The 14,921-nt window shown below is 38.8% G+C and overlaps 1 protein-coding gene across 1 annotated transcript in view; it reads left to right on the top strand.

Annotated features, from left to right (window-relative positions):
• The first annotated feature begins 8,053 nt into the window (after positions 1–8,053).
• The window catches only part of LOC100434948 (phosphatidylinositol 3,4,5-trisphosphate 3-phosphatase TPTE2-like), a 105,188-nt gene continuing 98,320 nt past the window's right edge, over positions 8,054–14,921 (top strand). Inside the window, exons 1-2 of the mRNA XM_063714751.1 lie at positions 8,054–11,814; positions 12,253–12,361. The gene's annotated coding sequence lies outside the window, so the exon portion shown is untranslated. The remainder of the gene's footprint in view (positions 11,815–12,252; positions 12,362–14,921) is intronic.

Genomic DNA, 14,921 nt, shown 5'->3' on the forward strand with positions numbered 1-14,921 from the left:
ATCCAAAGGGTTGCCTCAATCTTGGGAGCATTTATTGAAGAATGTAGGCTGAATTTTGGTGAGAATACTGCACTTTGTAGTGTTGTTACTTTATGCTCAGCACATCCTCCCACCTCCATGGTAGCCTTGAAAACCAACATCCTACAATCTTGGTGAAAAACAAGCTCCTGGGAACCATAGAAAGGAACAAAAGGGGGTTGGGACTCATTCAAAGCCTTATTCCCAGAGAAACGTCATGATGTGACCTGACTAGGAGGTCCCAGGAAGACCCCACGCACAAAACTATCTTTGTTTGGCCTGACTTAGGCTCCCCCAGCCTTTGTTCAGGGGATATTTGTTAAAGACAATCAGAGGCAATTTTTGAACATCATGGCTACCTGTGGTACAGATAAGTTGAGATACACAATATGCTAACAAAAATGTAAACAAAGGCCGGGTGCAGTGGCTCATGCCTGTAATCCCAGCACTTTGGGAGGCCAAGGCGGGCAGGTCATGAGTTCAGGAGATTGAGACCATCCTGGCTAACATGGTGAAACCCTGTCTCTACTAAAAAAAAATAAAAAAAAATTAGCCAGACGTAGTGGCGGGCGCCTGTAGTCCCAGCTACTAGGGAGGCTGAGGCAGGAGAATGGCATGAACCCAGGAGGTGGAGCTTGCAGTGAGCCAAGATCACACCACTGCAGTCCAGCCTGGATGACAGAGCGAGACTCTATCTCAAAAAAAAAAAGAAAAGTAAACAAAAGAAAACAGAAAAAAACAAATGCTGAGAGTACTAAACCTAATTGCTGTCAGAAGACATTTCTGTTCATGTCTTCCACCTACAAATTTAACATCTTTTCCATCTCAACTAAGTACTTATCATGCACTGTAGCTGTAACTTTTGTAGCTTGAGGTTTGACAGCAAAACTGACACAAATTTCTTTGTTCTTCTTCACAATTTTATAGGTAGAGGATTTGTCCTTACTGTAAATCTTAGCAACCTCAGCCTATAATATTTTTCTTTTCTTATGATGTCAGAGACTTTCATCTTTTCACTTAAAGGAAGCACATTGTGGCTTCTCTCTGGCATATCCAAATTGCCAGGATAATTACCACTGCATATTGGGGCAAATATGAAGTGAAATAAAGGTTACTTGTATACAACCCCTGTGATGCCATGATAGTTGGTGTGATAATCAGGATGGCTACTAAGGGTCTAATGAGACTTATTAATCAAGAGTTCTACATGTAGCAAAAATATCCTTCAATGTTGAAGGAGAAATGTAAGACATTAAGCATCTTAAGACATTTAAGACATTCCTTGGTAAACAAAACTAAAAAAATTTGTTGCTTGAAGACATCTCTATGAGAAATACTAATGGGAGTCATTTAGGCTGAAATGAAAGAATACTACGTAGTAACTCAAATCCACATGAGGAAATAAAGAGCTGAGAAAGATAACTATATGAGTAAGTATAAAAGGCAGTATAAGCATAAAGCAGTTCTCATAAATGGGTTGATGAACATAAAGCATATGAAGATATGTTTTATATGACATTAACAGCACAATGGAAGAGAGAGGGAATGGATTGACATAGGAAAAAGTTTATGTATACTATTGTAATTAAGTTGGTATTAATATGAACTACATAGTTATAAATCAACATGTTAATTGCAATATCCAGGGCAACAACTAAGAAAACAACTCAAAAATGTAGTAAAGGAAATGACAAAGAAATAAAAATTGTACACTCTAAAACTATTTAGCATAAATCTTACTTTATCAATGATTGTATTAAATGGAAATTTCTCTCAATTTAAAAGGAAGAAATTTGCAGAATGAATTCAAGGATATGATCCTACTACACGCTGTCTATAAGAGACATGCTTTAGACCAAGACTCAAATAGATTGAAAGTAAAAATATAGAAAAAGATATAACAAGCAAACAGTAACCAAAAAACTAAATAAATAAATAAGGAGATGGAATCATGATACAAAATTAGAAAAAAAAACAGACTTAAAGGGAAAAATTTTAATTAACAACAAAGGAGATTTTATAATAATGAGAATCAATCCATCAAAAATACATAACAGAGCCCCAAAGTGTCCATGAAGAAAAAAATGACAGAATTGAAGGGAGAAACAATTCAGCAATCATAGTTGAGGACTTCAATTCCCCACTTTCGTTAACAGCTAGACAATTGGGCAGAAAATCAATAAGAAAATATAAGACTTGAATAATACTATAAACCAACTAGATTTAACAGATATCTGTAGCATTCTCCATCCAACAACAGAGTATACAGTCTCTATAAGTGCACATGGAACATTCTCCAGGAAAGACCATATGCTGGGCAATAAAACAACTCTCAATAAAAGATTTAAATCATACAAAACATGTTCTCAACTGCAATAAAATGAAGTTAGAATAGTAAGAGAAGGAAATTTGGGAAGTTCACAAATATATGGAAATGAAACAATGTACTCTTAATCAATTGGTCATAGGAGAAATCCAAGAGAAATCAGAACATATTTTGAGATGAATGAAAACAATGATTCCACATCTCAAAATTTGTGGAATGCAGCTAATTCCATGCTTAAACGCAAAATTATAGGTGTAAATTCTTACATTAGAGTGGAAGAAAGATATCAATGAATAATTCAACTTTCCACCTAAAGAAACTAGAAAAAGAAGAGCAAACTGAAACCAAAGCAAATAAAGCAAGGATATAATAAATTTTAGAGTGAAAATAAATAAAATAGCAAGCAGAAAAACAATAGAGAAAATAAACAAAACCAAAAGTTATTTGAAAAGATCAACAAAATTGATAGCTTAGCTAGCCGGATCAAGAAAAAAAAGAAAAGAACCCAAAAATGTGGTAAATAGGTTAGGTACATAATAACCATAAAAACCCTAAACCCTTAGATAATCTAGTAAAAATTACGAAAAACCAACAGCTAACATTAAACTTAGTGGTGAAAGTCTTAAAGCTTTTCTCCTAAGATGAGGAACAAGACATGCTTTTTCTTTTTTTTTTTAAGTTTTTTTTTTTTTAATTATTATACTTTAAGTTTTAGGGTACATGTGCACAATGTGCAGGTTAGTTACATATGTATACATGTGCCATGCTGGTGTGCTGCACCCATTAACTTGCCATTTAGCATTAGGTATATCTCCTAATGCTATCCCTCCCCCCTCCCCCGACCCCACAACAGTCCCCAAGAGTGTGATGTTCCCCTTCCTGTGTCCATGTGTTCTCATTGTTCAGTTCCCATCTATGAGTGAGAACATGCGGTGTTTGGTTTTTTCTCCTTGTGATAGTTTACTGAGAATGATGATTTCCAATTTCATCCATGTCCCTACAAAAAACATGAACTCATCATTTTTTATGGCTGCATAGTATTCCATGGTGTATATGTGCCACATTTTCTTAATCCAGTCTATCATTGTTGGACATTTGGGTTGGTTCCAAGTCTTTGCTATTGTGAATAGTGCCGCAATAAACATACGTGTGCATGTGTCTTTATAGCAGCATGATTTATAGTCCTTTGGGTATATACCCACTAATGGGATGGCTGGGTCAAATGGTATTTCTAGTTCTAGATCCCTGAGGAATCGCCACACTGACTTCCACAAGGGATGAACTAGTTTACAGTCCCACCAACAGTGTAAAAGTGTTCCTATTTCTCCACATCCTCTCCAGCACCTGTTGTTCCCTGACTTTTTAATGATTGCCATTCTAACTGGTGTGAGATATTATCTCATTGTGGTTTTGATTTGCATTTCTCTGATGGCCAGTGATGATGAGCATTTTTTCATGTGTCTTTTGGCTGCATAAATGTCTTCTTTTGAGAAGTGTCTGTTCATATCCTTCGCCCACTTTTTGATGGGTTTTTTTTTTTTCTTGTAAATTTGTTTGAGTTAATTGTAGATTCTGGATATTGGCCCTTTGTCAGATGAGTAGGTTGAGAAAATTTTCTCCCATTTTGTAGGTTGCCTGTTCACTCTGATGGTAGTTTCTTTTGCTGTGCAGAAGCTCTTTAGTTTAATTAGATCCCATTTGTCAATTTTGTCTTTTGTTGCCATTGCTTTTGGTGTTTTAGACATGAAGTCCTTGCCCATGCCTATGTCCTGAATGGTAATGCCTAGGTTTTCTTCTAGGGTTTTTATGGTTTTAGTTCTAACATTGAAGTCTTTAATCCATCTTGAATTAATTTTTGTATAAGGTGTAAGGAAGGGATCCAGTTTCAGCTTTCTACATATGGCTAGCCAGTTTTCCCAGCACCATTTATTAAATAGGGAATCCTTTCCCCATTGCTTGTTTTTCTCAGGTTTGTCAAAGATCAGATAGTTGTAGATATGCGGCCTTATTTCTGAGGGCTCTGTTCTGTTCCATTGATCTATATCTCTGTTTTGGTACCAGTACCATGCTGTTTTGGTTACTGTAGCTTTGTAGTATAGTTTGAAGTCAGGTAGCGTGATGCCTCCAGCTTTGTTCTTTTGGCTTAGGATTGACTTGGTGATGCAGGCTCTTTTTTTGTTCCATATGAACTTTAAAGTAGTTTTTTCCAATTCTGTGAAGAAAGTCATTGGTAGCTTGATGGGGATGGCATTGAATCTATAAATTACCTTGGGCAGTATGGCCATTTTCATGATATTGATTCTTCCTACCCATGAGCATGGAACGTTCTTCCATTTGTTTGTATCCTCTTTTATTTCCTTGAGCAGTGGTTTATAGTTCTCCTTGAAGAGGTCCTTCACGTCCCTTGTAAGTTGGATTCCTAAGTATTTTATTCTCTTTGAAGCAATTGTGAATGGGAGTTCACTCATGATTTGGCTCTCTGTTTGTCTGTTATTGGTGTATAAAAATGCTTGTGATTTTTGTACATTGATTTTGTATCCTGAGACTTTGCTGAAGTTGCTTATCAGCTTAAGGAGATTTTGGGCTGAGACAATGGGGTTTTCTAGATATACATCATGTCATCTGCAAACAGGGACAATTTGATTTCCTCTTTTCCTAATTGAATACCCTTTATTTCCTTCTCCTGCCTAATTGCCCTGGCCAGAACTTCCAACACTATGTTGAACAGGAGTGGTGAGAGAGGGCATCCCCATCTTGTGCCAGTTTTCAAAAGGAATGCTTCCAGTTTTTGCCCATTCAGTATGATATTGGCTGTGGGTTTGTCATAGATAGCTGTTATTATTTTGAGATACGTCCCATCAATACCTAATTTATTGAGAGTTTTTAGCATGAAGTGTTGTTGAATTTTGTCAAAGGCCTTTTCTGCATCAATTGAGATAATCACATGGTTTTGTCTTTGGTTCTGTTTATATGCTGGATTACGTTTATTGATTTGCATATGTTGAACCAGCCTTGCATCCCAGGGATGAAGCCCACTTGATCATGGTGGATAAGCTTTTTGATGTGCTGCTGGATTCGGTTTGCCAGTATTTTATTGAGGATTTTTGCATCGATGTTCATCAAGGATATTGGTCTAAAATTCTCTTTTTTGGTTGTGTCTCTGCCAGGCTTTGGTATCAGGATGATGCTGGCCTCATAAAATGAGTTAGGGAGGATTCCCTCTTTTTCTATTGATTGGAATAGTTTCAGAAGGAATGGTACCAGCTCCTCCTTGTACCTCTGGTAGAATTTGGCTGTGAATCCATCTGGTCCTGGACTCTTTTTTGTTAGTAAGCTATTGATTATTGCCACAATTTCAGATCCTGTTATTGGTCTATTCAGAGATTCAACTTCTTCCTGGTTTAGTCTTGGGAGAGTGTATGTGTCCAGGAATTTATCCATTTCTTCTAGATTTTCTAGTTTATTTGCATAGAGGTGTTTGTAGTATTCTCTGATGGTGGTTTGTATTTCTGTGGGATCGGTGGTGATATCCCCTTTATCATTTTTTATTGCGTCTATTTGATTCTTCTCTCTTTTTTTCTTTATTAGTCTTGCTAGCGATCTATCAATTTTCTTGATCCTTTCAAAAAACCAGCTCCTGGATTCATTAATTTTTTGAAGGGTTTTTTGTGTCTCTATTTCCTTCAGTTCTGCTCTGATTTTAGTTATTTCTTGCCTTCTGCTAGCTTTTGAATGTGTTTGCTCTTGCTTTTCTAGTTCTTTTAATTGTGATGTTAGGGTGTCAATTTTGGATCTTTCCTGCTTTCTCTTGTGGGCATTTAGTGCTATAAATTTCCCTCTACACACTGCTTTGAATGTGTCCCAGAGATTCTGGTATGTTGTGTCTTTGTTCTCATTGGTTTCAAAGAACATCTTTATTTCTGCCTTCATTTCGTTATGTACCCAGTAGTCATTCAGGAGCAGGTTGTTCTGTTTCCATGTAGTTGAGCAGTTTTGAGTGAGTTTCTTAATCCTGAGTTCTAGTTTGATTGCACTGTGGTCTGAGAGACAGTTTGTTATAATTTCTGTTCTTTTACATTTGCTGAGGAGAGCTTTACTTCCAACTATGTGGTCAATTTTGGAGTAGGTGTGGTGTGGTGCTGAAAAAAATGTATATTCTGTTGATTTGGGGTGAAGAGTTCTGTAGATGTCTATTAGATCCGCTTGGTGCAGAGCTGAGTTCAATTCCTGGGTATCCTTGTTAACTTTCTGTCTCGTTGATCTGTCTAATGTTGACAGTGGGGTGTTAAACTCTCCCATTATTATTGTGTGGGAGTCTAAGTCTCTTTGTAGGTCACTCAGGACTTGCTTTATGAATCTGGGTGCTCCTGTATTGGGTGCATATATATTTAGGATAGTTAGCTCTTGTCAAATTGATCCCTTTACCATTATGTAATGGCCTTCTTTGTCTCTTTTGATCTTTGTTGGTTTAAAGTCTGTTTTATCAGAGACTAGGATTGCAACCCCTGCCTTTTTTTGTTTTCCATTTGCTTGGTAGATCTTCCTCCATCCTTTTGTTTTGAGCCTATGTGTGTCTCTGCACATGAGATGGGTTTCCTGAATACAGCACACTGATGGGTCTTGAGTCTTTATCCAATTTGCCATTCTGTGTCTTTTAATTGGAGCATTTAGTCCATTTACATTTAAAGTTAATATTCTTATGTGTGAATTTGATTGTGTCATTATGATGTTAGCTGGTTATTTTGCTCGTTAGTTGATGCAGTTTCTTCCTAGTCTCCACGGTCTTTACATTTTGGCATGATTTTGCAGCGGCTGGTACCGGTTGTGCCTTTCCATGTTTAGGGTTTCCTTCGGGAGCTCTTTTAGGGCAGGCCTGGTGGTGACAAAATCTCTCAGCATTTGCTTGTCTGTAAAGTATTTTATTTCTCCTTCACTTATGAAGCTTAGTTTGGCTGGATATGAAATTCTGGCTTGAAAATTCTTTTCTTTAAGAATGTTGAATATTGGCCCCCACTCTCTTCTGGCTTGTAGAGTTTCTGCCGAGAGATCCGCTGTTAGTCTGATGGGCTTCCCTTTGTGGGTAACCCGATCTTTCTCTCTGGCTGCCCTTAACATTTTTTCCTTCATTTCAACTTTGGTGAATCTGACAATTATGTGTCTTGGAGTTGCTCTTCTCGAGGAGTATCTTTGTGGTGTTCTCTGTATTTCCTGAATCTGAATGTTGGCCTGCCTTGCTAGATTGCGGAAGTTCTCCTGGATAATATCTTGCAGAGTGTTTTCCAACTTGGTTCCATTCTCCCCGTCACTTTCAGGTACACCAATCAGATGCAGATTTGGTCTTTTCACATAGTCCCATATTTCTTGGAGGCTGTGTTCGTTTCTTTTTATTCTTTTTTTCTCTAAACTTCCCTTCTTGCTTCATTTCATTCATTTCATCTTCCATCACTGATACCCTTTCTTCCAGTTGGTCACATCGGCTCTTGAGGCTTCTGCATTCTTCACATAGTTCTCGAGCCTTGGCTTTCAGCTCCGTCAGCTCCTTTAAGCGCTTCTCTGTATTGGTTATTCTAGTTATACATTTGTCTAAAGTTTTTTCAAAGTTTTCAACTTCTTTGCCTTTGGTTTGAATTTCCTCCTGTAGCTCGGAGTAGTTTGATCGTCTGAAGCCTTCTTCTCTCAACTCATCAAAGTCATTCTCCGTCCAGCTTTGTTCCATTGCTGGTGAGGAACTGCGTTCCTTTGGAGGAAGAGAGGCGCTCTGCTTTTTAGAGTTTCCAGTTTTTCTGCTCTGTTTTTTCCCCATCTTTGTGGTTTTAACTACTTTTGGTCTTTGATGATGGTGTTGTACAGATGGGTTCTTGGTGTGGATGTCCTTTCTGTTTGTTCGTTTTCCTTCTAACAGACAGGACCCTCAGCTGCAGGTCTGTTGGAGTTTGCTAGAGGTCCACTCCAGACCCTGTTTGCCTGGGTATCAGCAGCGGTGTCTGCAGAACCACGGATTTTCATGATCTGCGAATGCTGCTGTCTGATTGTTCCTCTGGAAGTTTTGTCTCAGAGGAGTACCAGGCTGTGTGAGGTGTCAGTCTGCCCCTACTGGGGGGTCCTCCCAGTTAGGCTGCTCGGGGGTCAGGGGTCAGGGACCCTCTTGAAGAGGCATTCTGCCTGTTCTCACATCTCCAGCTGCGTGCTGGGAGAACCACTGCTCTCCTCAAAGCTGTCAGACAGGGACATTTAAGTCTGCAGAGGTTACTGCTGTCTTTTTGTTTGTCTGTGCCCTGCCCCCAGAGGTGGAGCCTACAGAGGCAGGCAGGCCTCCTTGAGCTGTGGTGGGCTCCACCCAGTTCAAGCTTCCCGGCTGCTTTGTTTACCTAAGCGAGCCTGGGCAATGGCGGGCGCCCCTCCCCCAGCCTCGCTGCCGCCTTGCAGTTTGATCTCAGACTGCTGTGCTAGCAATCAGCAAGACTCCGTGGGCGTAGGACCCTCCGCGCCAGGTGCCGGATATAATCTCCTGGTAGGCCGTTTCCTAAGCCCGTCGGGAAAGCACAGTATTCGGGTGGGAGTGGCCCGATTTTTTAGTTGCCGTCTGTCACCCCTTTCCTTGAGCAGGAAAGGGAACTCCCTGACCCCTTGCGCTTCCCAAGTGAGGCAATGCCTCGCCCTGCTTCGGCTGGCGCCCGGTGCGCTGCACCCACTGTCCTGTGCCCACTGTCTGGCACTCCCTAGTGAGATGAACCGCGTACCTCAGATGGAAATGCAGAAATCACCCATCTTCTGCGTCGCTCACGCTGGGAGCTGTAGACTGGAGGTCTTCCTCAAGACATGCTTTCTCTATTCAACTTTGTACTGGAGATTCTAGCCAGGACAAGTAGACAAAAAAAAAAAAAAAAACCAACAACAAAAAAGAAATAAAAAATAAAAAACATCTAGATTGGAATGGAAAAAGGGAAACTCTATTTTTTGCAGATAAATAATGTTGTATATAGAAAATCTAAGGAACCCACAACAACAACAAACCTGCTGGAGCAACAACTGAGTTCACAAAAGATATAAGATCAGTGTGCAAAAAAATCAGTTATATTTAGAAACATTAGCAATGAGTAGGCTCAAAATGAAATTCAGAAAGTAATTTTATTTACAATAGCATTAAAAAATAAGACAAAAACAAAAGAAATGTAAGACTACAAAACATTATTGAAAGTGATTAAGACCTAAATAAATGGATACACATTCTGTATTTATTGAATGGAAGACATTACTATTAAGATGACAGTACTCCACAAATTGATATACATATTCAACTCAGTTCCTATCAAAATCCTAGCCTCTCTTTTTGCAGAAATTGACTTGCTGATCTAAGATTCGTTGGAAAATGCAAGGGACTCTGAATAACCAAAACAATCTTGAAGAAGAACAATGAAGTTGCAGAGTCCACACTTTATTATTTCAAAACTTACTATAAAGCTATAGTGGTTAAAGTTGCATAGTACTAGAATAAGGATAGACATGTAGATCAATGGAATAGAATTGAGAGTCCAGAAGTAAATCCATACATTTAAGGTCAATTGATTTTCCACAAGGGTACCAAGACTATTGAGTGGAAAAGAACAGTCTCTTCAGCAAATGGTGCTGGAACAACTGGATATCCACATACAAATGAATGAAGTTAGATCTCTTTCTCACATCATACAGAAAAATTAACCTCAAATGGAAGAAGTATCTAAATGTAAGATCCCAAACTATGCTCTTAGACAAAAACATAGGTATACATTTTTTTATGATATTAGTAATGATTTCTTTTTCTTCCTCTCCTTTTATGTGGAACAGGAAAGCTAGAGGGGTTTAGAGTGGTCTTATTGCTTTTCCCCTATGTCAGACAAGGCCCTGATAAAGCAGTTTTTCTTTAGAGCAGGTCTTTCACACAGAGAATAGAATGCTCTGGGCATATTTCAAAATGGTTGCTATACCCACTCACTCTCTCTATCCCCCAATTAGGGCATATTTTGAAATGGTTGCTTTTCCCTTTTCCTTGTGTAAAGAGCCTGAGGAAATTTTCTTCAGCCTTCATCATGAGAACCTGGTGGGGTTTCTGGAAGTAAAATTCATGAAAGTCTAAGGGGCTCCCAAGACGGGACTCCAACAAGCTTTTAACTCTCAAGCGAGTCCACACTCAGCCACCAGTAATTTATTGATTACCATTGAAGTGTTCCTACCAATTACTGGCTCTGTGGCTTCTGCTCTCAGGTAAACTGTGATTTTCTATAGTCACCCATCTCTCTAGTTTTTGAGGAAGTGGTTTGCCCTGTGACCTGTATTCTCCGACAGATCTAAGAAAAGTTGTTGATTTTCAGTTTGATTATCTTTTTTTCTGTTGTGAAGATGAGAGTGATGACTTCCAAGTTCTCTACGTGTTGGAGTGGGAACTGGAAGACCTAATTAACTTCTTAAGAAACAGTCAAACTGTTTTCCACAGTGGATCTAGCACTTTACATTCGTGGCATTGTATGAGAGTTTCAGTTTCTCTCTATCTTTGTCAACACGCCATCTTTCTAATTTTAGATATTCTAATAGGTATCTAGTGGTTTCTTATTGTAGTTTTAATCTGCAGTTCTCTAATAGCTAGTGATGATGACCATTTTTTCATTTGCTTATTTGCCAGTTGCAAATCTTTATTAGTGAAGTATCTGTGCACGTTTTGCCCATTTTTAAAAAGTTGGGTTGTTTTCTTACAATTGAAGTTTATTTTTTCTTATACTCAAAATTTTAATTGACACATAATAAATTGTACATATTTATGAAGTATAATGTGATGTTTCAGTACATTTTACATTGTATAATGATCAAATCATGGTAATTAGCATATCCATCGCCTTAAACATTTACCATTTCTTTGATGTAAGAACATTCAAAATCCTCTCTTCTAGCTAGAATATGAATGTATTTTAAATGTACAACTATTTGTTTTCTCACAATCCTATAAAATGATAGCTTGAGTCAATGAAGTATCCCCCCAAGTCCTATCAACCTTGTCTATTTTAGTGAAATTTAATATTGTCTAGACAACACTAGACAAACATAGTTATTCAGAGAGGATACCTGAGCCCTCTGGTTATTCTTTCTAACCCACAAAGGAAGCTGAACACTTGATGTAAACTTCTTCATCAGAGTAAATAGGAAGAATCCTCTCCATTACGTACAAAAGAAAAAATAACTGGAGAGATAGTCTCTGCTCTGAGGTTATTATCCTGTGGTCTTTGGTTTTGGTACATTCTCCCTCACCCCATGCCCTTCTCCCTCATCTTTAATGAGTATCTGTATGTATGGCAGAAGAGCATGTTTTTAAGTCTCTGCAGTCTGGGGCCAAGCTCGTTCTATTCCCCACTCTACAAGAATCACAAGAGCACCAGGATTCTGTTTGGGGTTGCCATGGACACAGAGTTCTTATTACAGAACTGACTTATTCTCAATACAAGGTAAAGACCTAGAGGTGAGGTCTCTGATCAGGGGAGTCCCATCCCATCCTCTGCCCTCTCTGTTGGCTAATGCTGTCCTCTCATCCTCATCAGGAGAATTAAAATCATGTAAAGTTTTGGCGGGGGAACTAGAAGGTGGTCTCTGGGGCCCATAGACAGGAAAGTTTGCTTATACCCAGCTGGGGGGACCACTAATTGACATTCCTTTCCCCTCCCAGGGACCTTACAGAGTCCCCTCATCCTCAGGGTACTGGGGGACAACCAGTGGGTGTAAGGCCAAACAGCAACAACCTTGTTACTTGCCAGGAATTGGGTCAAGATTTGATTTAACAAGCTTGGTTTTGGGAACTAAAAAATGAAAAAAGAAAAGCCATAATCTTGAAAGGCAACAAGAGAGAAAACTGCTAACAGGATCTTGATTAAATTTCTCCCTCTTAGAGAATGTTGTGCTGAAGACACAAGACCTCAGACTTGTGTTATTCTAGCAGCTGAACAGACCCCAGGCTCTTCTGACTGGCAATGGCACTGGAAGCAGTCTGATCTGTAGGTAAGCAGGTCCAGGGCTTACAGGGAGAAACTCCCAGAAATCCAGCTCTGCCTTGAGTTGCCCTGGTTCACGTCCAAAGACGTGCTTAGGCCACATCTCTGGAGCACAAGGTGGTAGACTGAGAGCTTTGATATTTCTACTCCTACTGCAGATGAGCTGGTATAACTCCGAAGGTATGGAATTTGCTGTTGTCTGTGACCCAGCAAATAGAAATAGAAAAATAATTAGATAGAAAAATAATAGAAATAGAAAAAATTTAAAAAACAAACCAAGCCTCATTCTATGCCTGTTAATGTCCTTAAAAATATGACATTTTAGGCAGTGTGATAATATGCATATACTGGTCACTTTAATCTTTCCTACAGGGGCAGCTGGTTGCCCTAATGGTGGATGCTGTGTTCAAGGATGGTGAGCTAGTGTTCAGCTCAGGAAGCCACTCCACAGAGATGGCCACCAAAAGGGCTTCAGTGGTCCCATCTCAATTAACACCTGAAGCATTGTCAATTATTACAGTGAAGGTCACAAATGGGTTATTATTAGTGAGATTGGTGGCTTACAAAGCAGCATGATGGATGTTACAATTATATGACATTTTAAGATCTGTGAATCAACTAACGTGTTTTGGAGACAGCCCATCCTCGCATAAACAGGATACAGGTGTATGAGGGTGGCCTGTAGTGTATATCTAGAGACGACACCCAAGGCTTGATCCTCATATGGTCCTATCTCCAGGAAGGTTTAGGAAGATTTTGGCCTCTGGAACATTAGGAATCTGTTGAGAATGAAGCTTTCATGCTTGGAGCACCTAAAGTACAGAAAGCTTACAAAAGCTTATGTACTGTGCCTGCTTGCTACTGAATGTTTTGTTAAATGAATATCTGTATGTGTGGCAGATTTGGTCAGAGACCTACTTTTCATTATAACCTGTAGCATGATTATAAAGGTGTAGCTAACCTTCACCTAACTCAAACTTCTGTGGTTGCTCCTATCTACCAAAAAGCATTTAAGAATTCTGCATGACCACTTTAGTTTAGGACAGTTTGCAATTCTCCCCTTCCTTAGAGGGCAATTTAGCTAGCTACTTATTCATGTCCCATGAGGGAAGTCATTCTGTGCCCCAAAGCAGCTTATCAAAGTATTATTTCAGACTTCATGCAATACTCTCCCTGAAAGGAGTTCAAGTAACATCTATGGATGTCTCGTGCCCTTTTTGGAGATTAGTTTCCCAAGGAACTTGCCTAGCAATCCTGGCTTGTCACCTGAATCTGGAGTAGTTTGAGTGTCTTCCAGTTCTCTTCCTCATTAGAGGATGTCTGAAAAATCCAGTAATCGTTTAATAAGGCTGCTTATGTCAGAAACTCAAATTCTTATCTTTTTGGTGTTTTGAACATTTTCCCGTTATGATTTATTAGTGTATTCTGCATAGACAATCCAATTATTCATCCTGCTGAAAAGTGGTGGATGCCTGTAGATGCCTTTCTTTTTGTAAAAGGTATTGTTTTTCCTGAGACCTGGATGAATTTCCGGGAGCCATTCAAGGACATGAGAACACCCACTTAGAACTTGAAAGGTTCCCCTCATGGCCCTCAGACCAGGCTAACGAGATTTGATAATTTGAACTCTGGCATTCCTTTCCTCACAGGCTGAAAGAATAGCACAATATTAATGTCTATCTGTGCTTAAAGATTTGAGCTATTGATCAGAGTCCAAAATTAGTGTGTGTAGGAAAACTTTTCTTAAAGACATAAAAAGATACCATTTAATATATTGTTTCCAAGATGTGTTTCTCACACATTTCCACTGTGAGAAAGAGGTTCTGTGGTCAAATAAGTTAAGAAACCTCAGCACACTCTTAGAGAATCCCAATTTTTAGCAGCAGCAAAAAAATGTGTGTGATCAGTTTCTTAAACTTATTTAAACGTTTGAAAAGTTAGAAAATTGTGGCGAAGAGCATTAATTCTTGAATCTTGGGAGTGTATTACCTTGATGAGAATGTTTGTGTATTTGAAACTGAAAATATGTATCCGTTTATATTGCCACATACTGATTTTTATGGCATAATATATGGTGTAGAGAGCAGGTTGTCTAAAAACCAATATTTGCAAAATGCTGAATATTCAGCATGGTTTTATGAAGTTGACAGATGTGGAGTGTATTTTGCATGTGTCTTGACTTACAGATGAGGAAATGAAGTTGCAGAGAGATTAAATTAGCCAAGCCAGGGGTTTCGGTGCTAGGAAGTCTTGATATTGTAAAATATAGCCATATAACTTTAAAAAAATGAATCCAGACAAAAAGAAAACAAAATCATTGTAAACACATAATCCACTTAAAGTTCACAAAATGTTTTAAACATAATTAAGGCTATGCTTGACTTACCTACTTGTTTATTTCCTACCAAGGATGACCAGGAACTAGCCATTGATATGGAAACATTCATTATTCTTACATTTTCTTTCTTTTTTCTGTGTCTTTTCTCTCTGTCTGTCTCTCTCTCTCTCTCTCACACACACATACACACAGTCTCAGAAGTACTAGTGCTATATCCTGAAATTGTTTC

Source organism: Pongo abelii, chromosome 14 (assembly GCF_028885655.2).
Source record: "Pongo abelii isolate AG06213 chromosome 14, NHGRI_mPonAbe1-v2.0_pri, whole genome shotgun sequence".
NCBI classification, from domain to species: domain Eukaryota; kingdom Metazoa; phylum Chordata; class Mammalia; order Primates; family Hominidae; genus Pongo; species Pongo abelii.